Source organism: Pseudonaja textilis, chromosome 5 (assembly GCF_049901715.1).
Source record: "Pseudonaja textilis isolate UNSWEBS1 chromosome 5, rPseTex1.2, whole genome shotgun sequence".
Classification (NCBI taxonomy): domain Eukaryota; kingdom Metazoa; phylum Chordata; class Lepidosauria; order Squamata; family Elapidae; genus Pseudonaja; species Pseudonaja textilis.
Genome location: NC_141994.1, coordinates 261,716 through 275,038, shown reverse-complemented (window position 1 = coordinate 275,038; position 13,323 = coordinate 261,716).

Here is a 13,323-nt window from a genome sequence, read left to right as displayed (position 1 = left end):
GAGCATAAATCTAAGTGAGCAGAAAAGGGGGCGAAATAAATTAATTCCTTGAACCAAGTCAATCAGGATGGAGCTATTAATATAATGTCCTTTCCAGAAGAGAGTTTTCCCCATAGATTAAGGGGGAAATGCTAATTTCCCCCTTGTTTTTCTCATCGGAAATTAAGTCTGACTGCATTGCTGACTCCCTTCCCTCTCTTTTTCATGTGCACAAATCTGACTTTCGTCTATTCACTCTTTTTTACATGGGTGGGTAGCTTTGTGGCCTTCGTCCTGACTTGTGTGGCATTTTCTTGAATGTCCAAGATTCCAGTATAATATATACTTTGTATTTCAAAAATTGACCAAATAATGGTTGTTTTAAAGGAATGTGTAGAACACCAGATATTTTTTGTAACAGATTAATCTTATTCTTTTAAATTCTTTCTTTCTTTCTTTCTTTCTTTCTTTCTTTCTTTCTTTCTTTCTTTCTTTCTTTCTTTCTTTCTTTCGAGTCAGTGCTGACTTCTGACAACTATCTGGATGAGTCCCTGTGGTTTTCTTGGCAAGGCTTTTCAGAAACGGTTTGCCCTTGCCTGCTTCCTGGGGCTGAGAGGGAGTGACTGGCCCGAGGTCACCCACTTGGCTTTGTGCCTAAGGGGGGATTAAACTTATGACCTCCTGCTTTCTCGCCTGATGAACACCAAACTGGCTTCGGTCCAATCAAACACACACACAAGAACTGATTCTACCAGGACATATTGTCCACATCTTCTCCTCCCACCTCCTCTCTCTCTTACTCTCATCACTTACACAAACATATAAATATCTTAGAAATCTGGCATTTTTGGATCGGGTTCAGTCCAATGCAGACTTTTCTATATTTGCTTACAATTTCATTAATGTAATAAATGAAATGGAATTTAAGCGATGAAGACTGGTGGATTATTTCCTGCTGGAAACTTTGCAGGCTGAAATTTAGTTCTGCAGTGCTGCCCATAAATTACACTTATATTTTCTGCTACATGCAGGAGAGAGAAAAAAACAAATGTGAAATTACCTGCTTGAAAGAACCCTCTAAAATTCCTATTTGTTTCCAACTATAATAATGAAAGCCAAATGTTGAACAGTGGGATAAGTGTGCAGGCATTATTTTAATAACAAGTAGCTAGAAAGCAGATCCATTTTCACGTTTTTGCCCAATGTGAACAGGCAGAAATTCCCAAGCCAGCTGAAGGGAGGGAATTCCAGTGCCGTTAGGGACAAGATCTCATTTAGGGTTGGAAATGCATCCTGTGCCATCCGGAGCACAACTCCAAAGCTTCTGAACGCTGTTACCATTCTCGTGTTTGAGGCATGCGCTAAAGACCCATGCTGCGCGGCTAATCGGCGAGACTTTGATTGAATGAGCTCTTCAGGGTAATCCTGCCAGACAAAGGAAGGGTCTGAGGCTAAATTAGTAGACCAGCAAAATACTGTGGACATAATATATTTAGATTTCAGCAAGGCATTCGACAAAGTAGACCACAACCTACTTCTTAGTAAGCTAGAAAAAAAGTGGAATAGATAGCACCACCACTAGATGGATTCGCAACTGGCTGACAAACTGTACTCAACGAGTAGTCCTTAATGGGTCTAAGTCTACATGGAGGGAAGTAAGCAGTGGGGTGCCACAAGGTTCCGTTTTAGGCCCAGGACTCTTCAATATCTTCATTAACGACTTAGATGAGGGAATAGAAGGGGAACTTACCAAATTTGCAGATGATACAAAGTTGGCAGGAATAGCCAACACCCAAGAAGATAGGCTTGAGATTCAGATGGATCTTGACAGACTAGAACACTGGACCATATCTAACTAAATGAAATTCAGTGTAGAGAAAAGTAAAGTCCTACACTTAGGCAAGAAAAACCCAAAGGACACCTATAGACTGGGTGAAACCAGGCTCAGTAGCAGTAACTGTGAGAGGGATCTTGGAGTCTTAGTGGACAACCAGCTAAATAGGAGCCAGCCATGTGCAACAGCAACCAAAAAAGCTAATGCAATCCTAAGTTGTATCAATAGAGGGATACAATCAAGATCAAGGGAGGCACTAATACCACTCTATAAAGCCTTATTAAGACCACACCTAGAGTACTGCATCCAGTTTTGTTCACCACATTATAAAAAAGATGTTGAGACTCTAGAAAAAGTGCAGAGAAGAGCAACCAGGATGATGAGGGGACTGGAGGCTAAAAACATATGAAGAACGGTTGCAGGAACTGGGCCTGGCTAGTCTAGGGAAGAGAAAGACCAGGGGAGACATGATAGCATGATAGCAGCTGTGCATCTCTGTCTTCCTCCTGAAGAGGAGGAAGACTTGCCCAGTTCAACCCATTTCATTTTGACTCAGGACCACCGAAAAAAGGCTTCATGCCCTCGGCCCTTTGGCACGCTCTGCACTGAGAGCTTCTGAGAGCTCGTAAGTTTCGGTTTAGTTTGGATATCACGTAATTAATCCTTATCAGGGCCACATCCAGTTGGTTAACTTTTGGCAAGTGACCTGGAACTGCGATCTGATATACAGCACTGAATTCAAGGCATTTGGAAAACAAACAGTAGGCGTTGCCATGTATTTGGGGGGAAAGCCTGTGATGCGAATATCCCATAAATGCCCCCGTCCACGTCTTCTTTTATCCCAGTGGCTTTGGCTAATAAGATGCCCTAATCTGTTTTCCATTCAGGGAGGAAGTTAAGGCCTCACGGCTCCACTTAACACACCAAACTTAAACCACCATTCGGAAGAGTCCATTTGATTTCGCCTCCTTTCTTACTGCCTACTAGGCAAGTCTGCGTGTATTTCACTGAGGTGGATTTCCCTCCCAAGGCCTTCGGGGTGCTAGGAGAGGCTCCTCCTTGGGGTTAGGTTCATTTTATAGGCAAGGCCTATAACCGCGTCTTTGCACAATTCCATTCTGCAGCACAGTTTTATATAAATCTAGACCATTATCACTTGCCTAATTGTCTCTTGGTATTATAAAAATATTTCATGAAAACAGCTTTAACTTCAGAGTAGGAAAAGAAACAAGCTGCCCCACAGCCACGCCCCCGAGGATGAGAAAACAGAAAGCAGACTGGGAAACGAACTTCAGTTTAGAGGAGATGTTTTTTTTAAAAAAGTCCGTTTCCCCTGAAGCCACAGGGGAAGAGAAACCCATTCTGCTACCCTAATATTTGCTTAGTTCCAGCCCTTTCTTAAAATAAAGATGGAAAGGTAGAAGATTGAAAATTCCATCTTTGTTTTGCTTGGAGAAGAATTGCCTTCAATGTACTCATCCCCCTAAACATGAAAATAATCTAAGCAATTGGCTGAAGAGAGAGAGTGCCCGAAAAATAAACAGCTAGTAAACAAAGTCAAAGAATAAAGAGGGGCACATCGCCTCTGTTTACTCCCAAGGGGAGTGAGGCAGCTTCTAAAAACTCAAATTAAGCCCTTGCGTTTCCCAGGCTCTTTCTGGCTCTAATCAGCAAGATTATTTTCTCTCTCTCTCTCTCTCTCTCTCCTGCTTTCTTCTGATATCAGAAATGGAAGGGAAGAGAAGCTTCTAGCATTTGTTCTTTTTTTTTTTGAAAATTATTTTATTGGTTTTTAAAGACAAACAAAAACAAACAAAACATAGAAAACATCTTTCGTAAATATACAAGCAGTATGTCGGTTGGTTTACCAATTTTTTGGGCATCCATTTGTTCTTTGAGGAACAGAATCTTTGGTCTCACAAGATCTTTCCTTCTTTCTTTCTTTTGCATGTGTTTTATATTGCTTTAATAATAATGTTGTTACTATTTTATGTCATTTTGGTAACATTTCAATATTATTGTAGTTACGTATTTGTGTACCTTGCATTCCTAAGGCTAAACAATCCACACGTATTTTGTGAAGCTGTCCCCACGGAGTCATTGCCATGCGGGCGTCAGGGAGGAGGTCCATGGAGGCCAGACGCAGGAGGCCCTTGTTGACCACGAGATCCACAGGGGAAGGGCATCCTCCACAGGCCCCTATCGATTGGCCCAGGGGCTCCGCCACATGCCGCCCCCTGTCTGGCTGGGGCTCTTGTGTGCCTCTGAGGTGGCTCTGGGATTGCGCAGCTCCGGGGAGGAACTGAGGGGCTTCCGGAGGTGAAGCCCCACAAGAGCACCCAAGGGGAAGGCCCTGCCGGGGAAGGAGGAAGAGTGAAGCTGCTGACCCGTCTCTAGAGCCTTCGTGAAGCCCCTCCACCACTCGGTGCATCTGCAGGCGGCCAATTGGTGGCTCCCCTGGGTAAGGAGGAGGCCGGGGGATCCTTTCCAGGGATGCTTTGAGGAATATTCTCAGCCCCTGACAGGCAAAAAGTTGCCCATCTTCAGTTGGGCTCCAGCTGGGCAAGTCCTTGGGAAGGGACCGACACACCTCTGAGCTCCCTTTTCTTGGAGGCCCACCTTTTCCCGAGTGACTTCTGCCCCGTGGGAAACTCTCCCGCCACCCCACCCAAATTTAGCCCTATGGAACTGGCTCTCTCTCCCAGGGATTGGGACGAGGGAAGGTTGGGGGCCTGGGGGTGGTTTTGTGGCACCCACGATAGGATTCCTCTTCTATTTGTTTCCTGGGTTCCTGTCCCTCTGAGTTCTGAGGCTGCCGTGCGGTGCAGCAACCAATGGCCTTGGGGCTAATAGGCCCATTGTTAGACTTTAATCCTCCCCCAAATAAATTCTGTCCGAGTGCAGCGCACAGGGCTGCATTAGGAAGCCTTGATGGACTCTGAGGCTGCGTCCGTTGCGTGTCCAAGGGCTGGTTGGCCATTGATCTGCTTTCCAGGAAACTAAAGCTCTTGCCTTTTGCATTTCCTGGAATACTTACTGAAGCAAAAAATCCTTTTCTCCCGTTTCCTGTTTCTGTCTTCCCCTTAAGTAAGGCAGGCCAAAAAGTGGAGGGAGACAGCAGAAAAGGCATCCGCTGTGGTTCAGAGCAAAGGACAGCTGCCCATTAATCAAATCTGCCAGGCAGTTTAGCACCTCCCTTTATTGCTGCTTTAAGATACCGAGGGGAGTTTTTAGAAGAGGGCCCACCTGAACAGAACGGGACAACTCGGGGCAGCTGACTTGAAGTGGGAGAACTTGACGTGGCCAGCTCCCTGCAGGACAATGCAACAATTCAATTTAATTATTTAAAATAATTTTAAATATATATTTTAACTTTTGTCATTCAGGTTTCATTTTGTCTCTCCTTTGGCATCTATTTTTAATGATTCTATTCCACGATTTCTTCCATATTAATGTAACTCTTGTCCCAGCGAGTTGGGCATGGCGAATTGCCTGCAGTGAGTTGTTGTAGACCCCGCCTGAAAAGCAATGTAACAAAAAGCTTGGATACCTCCCAGTTGCTTGGAAAGAAGAAAACTGTCTACAAAATCAGCCCCCCCCCAAAAAAAATATGAGTGTTATTTAAACGGGGTGACAATAGACGTTGACAATAATGTGTCATGTTGGGTCTTCAGAATGAGATCATCCAAGTACTTCATAATCAGGATGTGCAAATGCCCCTCTTACGAAACAGGGCACCCTTTCCACACCACAAAGACAGAACCCAGGCAAACCACAACGCCAGCAAGAAGGGCCATCCTGGCCAAAGCTTAGGATATCTGTAATTATTTCCCAACTATAGGAGGGTATAAGGAGGGCCTGGTGAGAATGAGTCTTTGTATGATCCAACCTGGGTGCTCTTTCCAGTCATTAAATAGACTCGTCATAGAAGGGTCAACCTTCTTATTATGGAATAAGCCATGTGGAAAAAAAACTTGGACAGCCTTGAAATAAGCATAGGGATCTTTCGTTCTCACAATTAACATTTCTCATATCAGTCAACTTTGTATTTTAACATAAACTCGGCATATAAAGCTTCCAAATAAAACAGAATATCTTAATAGGAATGAAAAATATGCCTCGTAATAAAAATAATGCCCCCAAGCTACCAAATGCAATATTCCGTGTCATTTTCGAAGTCGGCACCCCTGGCATTTCATTTCCCGTAGGGCAGCTTACAGCCAGCTCCTGTCGACAAGGATTACATAGCTCCGTTTCCCAAATAAATGCAATATTCTAAAGCCAGTGAACCAAAGTCCCCAAGGGCTCTGCTCTGTCCCTCCTAGAGGCCTCTCTCTGTCTGCTTGTGGGTCTCCCAGGCTCAGGGGAGCCTGTGAGGAAGGCTGGGCTCAGAGAAGGGGGGGGGCAAAGAAGTGCCCCCCCACCCCCAGCATCTCATCAGAGGTTTTCTCCCTCCCTCCCTCCCGAGGGGCAGCTGAGGGAGGGTTTCCCCAGTCTTAGTCCAGCCCTTGAAGCCCTCCCTGCCACGTGGCCATCAGCCTGGAAATCTCTTCCCCCGGGAAGCCTTGGCCTCATCTTTCCTGCACTTGGGGTCAGAGCGACCGCTCGCTCGGTCGGAAGTGGCCCCCTGCCCCAGCCCTGCAAGGAGCCGTTGGAGGATCTGGGTAGGATGGCATTTTTCCCTCTTTCTTTCTTTCTTTCTTTCTTTCTTTCTTTCTTTCTTTCTTTCTTTCTTTCTTTCTTTCTTTTCTTTCTCTTTCTTCTTTCTTTCACAAAAGATGCCAGGAGATACGATAGAAGCCTCCAAATACCTGGAGGGCTGCCATGCAGAAGAGGAAAGGTTCCCTCTTCCGTTTAAAACAGTTCCCTACTTCTGCCCGCCTGCCGGGCCCTCCGCCGTGCTCAACCCGATTCAGCAGTTGGGCCCCCGGTTGTCACGCCAGGCTTGCCCCTAAATGAGGCCTAACAAAGGGCAGATTCTTGGTGCCTGTTTTCCAAACACCTGGTCAGAAGCAAGAGAGTCGCTTACCAGAAGACGGAGAGATCATGTGGCTCTGCTGAGACACGACTGGAGGTGTTCCTCTTCTTTCTTGTCTCTGTGTCAGGTGGTTTTGTTTAAGTGCTGGTTTTGCACTCTGATATTATGTGGAATAATCTTTATATTAGAGGTTGGTGAAGGACAGTATTTAAATACTTTGAATAAACAGTGACATCAAGTCCTTGGTCCCTGACCAGCACTTTCTACAGTTTCATAAGCAAATATTTAAAACACAAAGGATTAGGGAATTAAGAGGAGGGGAAGGATAAAATACTAAGCACATGAAATATGCATAAAATGGGCCTTAAAATAATATAAATATACACAATTAAGAAATGTAGCAGCTAAGCATTGACATTGTACAGTGTTCAACACTGGTAAAATTAACACTTATCTGAGCACTGTAACACTAAATAATTACCTTCCAACATGTGAATATATTAAGATATTATCAGTATACATGTAAACCAATAATCTTCTAGTAAATTTTATGGGAAGCTTTTATAATTTCATAAAATAGTAAAAATGCAATAAAAGGAAATGGATGCAGTTATCTTATATCTTGTGCTTTTTTTATTCAGCTGCACCATATCTGACAAGTTGCCAAGTATTGCATTATTGCAGAGAAATACATTGCTACAAATAATATAAAATTCATGAATTATTAAATCACTTATTATCAGGAGAGTGAGGGAAAAAGGAAAGGATTAAGTTATGTTCCACTGTCCCCCTGCAGTGAGCAGCTTTGACATTATTTTCTATCTGACACTGAAAACCGTGGCACAAAACGTATTATTATTAATAATAAATATCATCATAATAACTTGTTAAATTGCTTTGTACGTCACTGAATTGCTTTAGCACTTGTAGTAAGCACATCATAATATCATGCATGAAATCAGAAACAGCCACAAAAGAGAAGGAAAATAGCCCTAGACGGCCTCAGGACCCTCCCCGCCCCCTTCTCCACTGCGATGGGGTGGCCTTTCCCGCTTGCTGACACAAACACCGGCGCTGCCAACGCAGCCAGACACTGAAGAAGGCGACCCATCCACGGGGCGGGGGGGGCGGGGGGGGGAACCCCCATGACATCCATTACTGAGCCCAGCGCCTGGACGGGAGAGCCAGACCTGATTCCCCTGCTTTTGAAAGTCTGGTGGGAATCCAGCTCTGCTTTGGGCCGGAGGGGAGAGGCAGGCGGCTTTTGCTTAAGACCTTTTTTGATGTCCGTCAAAGGAGAAAGCAGCCACCTTTCGCATCAGAGCTGCTTCCCAGCCGAAGGACTAACTGACGGGTCAAAAGCTAATCCGGGTGGGATTGACATGCCTTTTCTGACACCTGATTCTAGGGTAGAAAACAGCAAAAGATGGCAAAAAAAGAGAAACAATTGCGATTTGCCTCTTTGTCCTGAGCATAATTTGCCAGTTATGTTGCTATTGTTGTTATCCTCTCCATCATCATCATCATCATCATCATCATCATCATCATCACGGTTTTCAGTCCCTTCGTGATTTTCAGTTACAGAAAATTCAGGGGTTCAAGAAAACTTTTCTCTCCGAGGCACTTTATTGTTCCTTGGCGAGGCAAGAGAAACTTTGCTTCAGGCCCTCCCTCAGCTTTGTGACACTGGGAGCTGGAAGAGTGTTCAGCCGAGTGCCAGCAGTCCTCACTTAATGACCGCAATTGGGACCGGCAACTTGGTTGTTAAGCAAAGCATTTACTAAGTGAAACCCATGGAGGTGCTTACAACGTCCCTTCGGCTTTCCTTTCCTTTCCCGAGCTGTGAAGGTTGCAAATGGCTGGGATTGCTCACAAGGCTACTTTTCCCTCACTGCAAAAAGGTCATTGTGTACAAGGCAGTCACTAAATGAAAACTGCCTGTATATTAACGGGTGTGTATGCATAGATACTGAGTATTTAAAAAAAAATCACATGCACGATGGAAAAGGACTCTTTTTTCCAGTTTCACAACTGCTTGTCCTATCCTGCCTGGGCCAGGAGGGGATCAGCCCTGGAAAGGCAGCCTGGAGGGTTCAGGAACGAGGTTCTAGACCAAGGCGGAACATTCCAGAACGTTTTGACCGCTGGGCCGGGAAGGTGGTGAACTCTGTCCTGACTCTGCCAAAGCGGACCGAGTTGGAGCCAGCGGCTTCTGCCCCTCTTCAGAGAGAGACTTTGAAAACATTTGCCCTTATGACTTCCGTGAGGAATATGAGATGCCGCTTCTTTCGTCTTTTTTTCCCCCTCTATTTTTCAACTTTTTTTTCTTTCCTCGCCCTTTTTGATCTTTCTTTGATTCCTTTCAAAGTCATGTGAGGCTTTCTGAATTTAGGATCAGAAGCCTCCTCTGCGCTGAGAGCTGGTCAGGGCGGCAAGATAACCTTAGAAGCTGCTTGCAAGCCAGGACGTTCCTTACGGGAGGATTATGAACCTGCCTGTTTTTTTAAAAGGGGTGGGGCTTTTCTATCTCTGTATCTTATTATTGTCTGAACTCGCAGGATGATGAGAGCGGGAGGAACCTTGTGAAATCCGATTCAGGGCCCCGGTGACTCTGAAGGTTTAAAACTGCAGGCCAAGCAAGCGGCTTTTCTGAGGTGATTCGGAGGAAGAGGCTCCTGCCGCCATGCTTGTGAGGGCAGGAAGGATGCAGAGGGTGGGACACGCGATGCGCACCCAGCCAGAACCCAGGGCTTCTTTCATTACACGTTCCCTGCAGGCAAAGATACAAAGGAGAGTTATAAGTGGGCCTTATTCAAGGAGATCACGGAACACTCAGCACTGTGCGGGAGGAAACCGCAGAATGTTATTAATAGCATGTAATTGGGGGTATGAACAAAGCCTTCGTTATGGTCCAGGACCAGCATTCGTGCTGTTTCACATGGATGAGGCCCATTTAAAAGTCAGCAGAAGTGACATGAAAAGGTAGAAAACCACGCAGATCCAAACTGACAGCTACTATAGGTGCTTCACCTACACATTCCCTGCTGTGTTTAGGAGAGCAGTATGGCGATAGCTTATAGATGGATTGGAGAAAGGCCCTCCAATCCCCAGGAAAGAGACTGGTAACCAGTCCGTGGCCCATTAAAAACTGGGCGGCACAGCTGGAGGGGAGCGGTGGGTGTGCAGAGCTGTGCGTGCCCTGGATCCAGGTTGAGTGCTCGTCTGCCCCCCTCTCCCGCAGTTCCCCCTCATGGTCTCCTTCGAATCGGCCCCTGAAGTCAGAAAGTTTGGGGGGAGCTGACTTAGGGCCCCAAGGAAAAGGGGATAACAACCTGAGGACCATTAGGTTGCAGTAGAGTTTGGGGGGGGTTGTGTCAATTGAAAGGGTGCATGTCATGAATTGTGGGTGTTGTAGCTGTAACTGTGAGGGTATGATTGGATATGGCTGGTTGTAGGGAAGCTGTTGGGGCCGTGTTCTGGAACTAACCGGCATGATGGTCCCCAGTTGAGGCTGGTTGCAAGGGAACAAAGATGAATAACTTGGCGTTGATCTTTTGGTGTACACATTTAGTGTGGATTTAATTGATCAATAAATAATTTCCCTTCAGGGTGAATAGAATATCAATTGCTATGCATCAAATTCATGTTTTCTCCAGAAAGTTGTATTGTGATGCCACCCTAGGCCCCCTCCTATCAGCACTGGATTCAAGCCACACATCTGGCTTGCTCCATTTCATTTGTTTAGGGAACGAAACACCATTCCATTGGAAGTGAGCTCGGCTCCTGGGGAACTCCACGGACGGGTGAAATCCATGCGAAATTCTTGGCAGCGACTTGGAGATGCTTTTCTGTTGCCGTCTGGGAAATTTTCCAACTTCCAGTCTAGCCACAGCCTTGGGATTTCCTGGGATTCCTCCAGTCCAAGTCCTGGCCGGGGATTAATTTGGCTCCTGAGTGAAATTAATTTCCACGGGGCTCCAAAATGAGCAAATGTTTCTTTTTTCAAAAATCCATAGAGAGGAGAGAGGCTTTTGCAGTCTTTTCCATTAGGATAAGATGGGCCTAGCCTTGACTAGCCTGTTTTCCTTTATTGCAATAAAGGAAATTTCCATAAGTGCTGAACAGGCGAGAAGGCACATTGCTAGTCTGAAAATGCATCTATTTCCCTCCTCAGAATACGATGCTGCAAGGGTTTCCCTGGCTGCATCTGACCAGCGAGTCGGGTATGCTCAATGGGTGCCTTTGCGAGTCCTCCCAGGGAGTTTTCCCTCAGCCAGAATGTTGGAGGAGCTCATCCCTATGTTAGCTAGTTGCGACTTTAACCATCTGGGTGGGAGAGAAAGTCCGTATCTCCTTCCTTTGTCATAAAGTCACACTGCAGTGAGACCAGGAATGGTCTGGGGTAGCTTCCACTAGAGTTGGATGCACACTTGAAGAAGGAGCCTTCCTCTCAGGGGCTCCCGTGAAGGGGGGAGGGGTAAAAAATAAAGATGGCAGCTGCGGCCCCTTGGTTGCCCCTCAGCCACCCCTTTTACAGAGAGAGGTGCTCTGCCTACCTCTGTCCAGGGGAGGTTGAGGGGAGGCTCTCCCTGGTCAATGTTTTGCTTGGGAAAGAAGTTAGAGCCGCCAGGAGACAAGGCAGCTCCTTCTCTGCCAGGGCCCCCAGAATGAGGCCCTTGGACCACTGAGAAGCCAAAGGGGCCACAGGGTGGAAGCTGGGGTTAAGGGCTTTTTATGGCCAGTTGCTGAGGAATCCCCTTCGGCCATTTCTGGCTGCTGTTTTCATGATTGGTTTAACGCCCCATCATTCATATTCCATGATGCACTTTGGTTCTGTCGAGGTTAATATCTTATTAAAAGAGCCTCTTCTCAGGCCAGTGTCCATCGGCCTGCAGCCTTAGGCCTTCGGTCTGATTTATAGCCACCCTTCTGCATAAACAGTACAAGCTGAAGAAGTTGGGTATGTAGAGGAACAGGAAGTATTCATTGGCAACAAGCTTGAAGGTTCATGAAAGTGACAGACAGGAAAAGAAGGGTGGGCAAAGCCATTGTTGTGAAAGAAAGAAAGAAAGCAACCCCAGGGGGACCATAAATGCCAGGGAACTTAAGACTCTCCTGGGGGAGTTTGTTTTGCATTTCCCAGGAAGGAGAAAGCAGGGCCAAGCAGAGGACAGTTTTAATCACTTAGGCTTGCACCGTGCCAGAGCTTCTGCGAAAAGCGAGAATTTGTCCTCCCAAAAGATAAGATCAAAGGATACAAGCCAGGACAGGGAGGAGGAGAGGCAGATAAAATTCCAGCTCTCTCCTGGCGTTATTACCTGGGTAGCCTGTGCAGTTTCTCCCCCCCCCCCCATGAAATACAGTTGCAAGATTTCGCTTCCTGTCCAGCTGGTCTCCGTCTCCTTCCAGGTTTCTCTCTCTCTCTCCCCACTGCCCGCTTTTCTTCTGCTTCCATTTCTTTGCCTGCATTTCTCTGCGCTGCCCCCTTTCCAGCCCCCCAGTCATTCCTCTTTTCAGGTCCACTCATAGACCCAGAAGCAAAGGGGCAATTCTCAAGAGAGAGGAGCCCCTGCCTCTCCCCGCTCTCTTCTACCCTGGCAATCAGTTCTTGTCGACATTTGGAGAAGCACACGCATAAGCGCACCAACGTGCCTACCGTCCCTGCCCTACTGTTTCTTTTATTTTTCTTATATGTACCCATTTCATGTATTCGTAACTATGTATATGCTGATACCTATTATCTTGTAAGCGATTGACAAATCAAATCAAAACAAACAATAAAACAAAAAGTTCAACCGGCTTTGGATCTTAAGGACTTTGGTCTCCACCTCTTGCTCTCCTGGAACATTTTAGACGTCAAGGGATCTGTGACTTTCCACCCACGATGCAAAATGTCAGGGAGATGGGAATCCATCCTTTGCCGGGATGTCCTGAGAGGCTTGCCCAGGTGCTACACAACTTGCCCAGGTGCTACACCCACGACCTGGATGCCCTGACATCTTACCCAGCCGTCTAGTTGGGGGGCTCCTTCCCCCCCGCCCCCCGTCTTCTCTAGGAGGGCTCTGTGCTACGGACAGCTTTCACTTCCCAGTCTTGAGTTCCACCAGGATTAATTCAGGCCTTTGCACTTCTTGGTCCAGCCAAAGCCTTGAAATGAACGTTTTGCAAGAGAAAGCAGATTGTCTGGCGGATCCAGAAAACGCTGCAGCTTTCCTGTAAACAGCGAGGAAAGTCATTATTTCTGGGACGGATCGATTCTGAATGCCATCTTCGGGGGAAAGAAGCGAGAGGTGACTTTGCTGAGCTTGTGGTGATGCCTTCTATTTTGGGAGCATTGTCTTAATTGCTTTTCCCCAAGAACAACAACACACAATGGCTTATTTTGCCTTTGCTATAACGCAGGGCTGGTATAACTGGAACAGCAGCTAAGCCGGCAGCTGCTTTACCTCCGTGGAAAGGAAGAAACCGAATTATCTGGGTTTTCCTCAACTTTGCCGTCTCAGCTGCTCTTTTTTTAAAACTCAGTGATTAT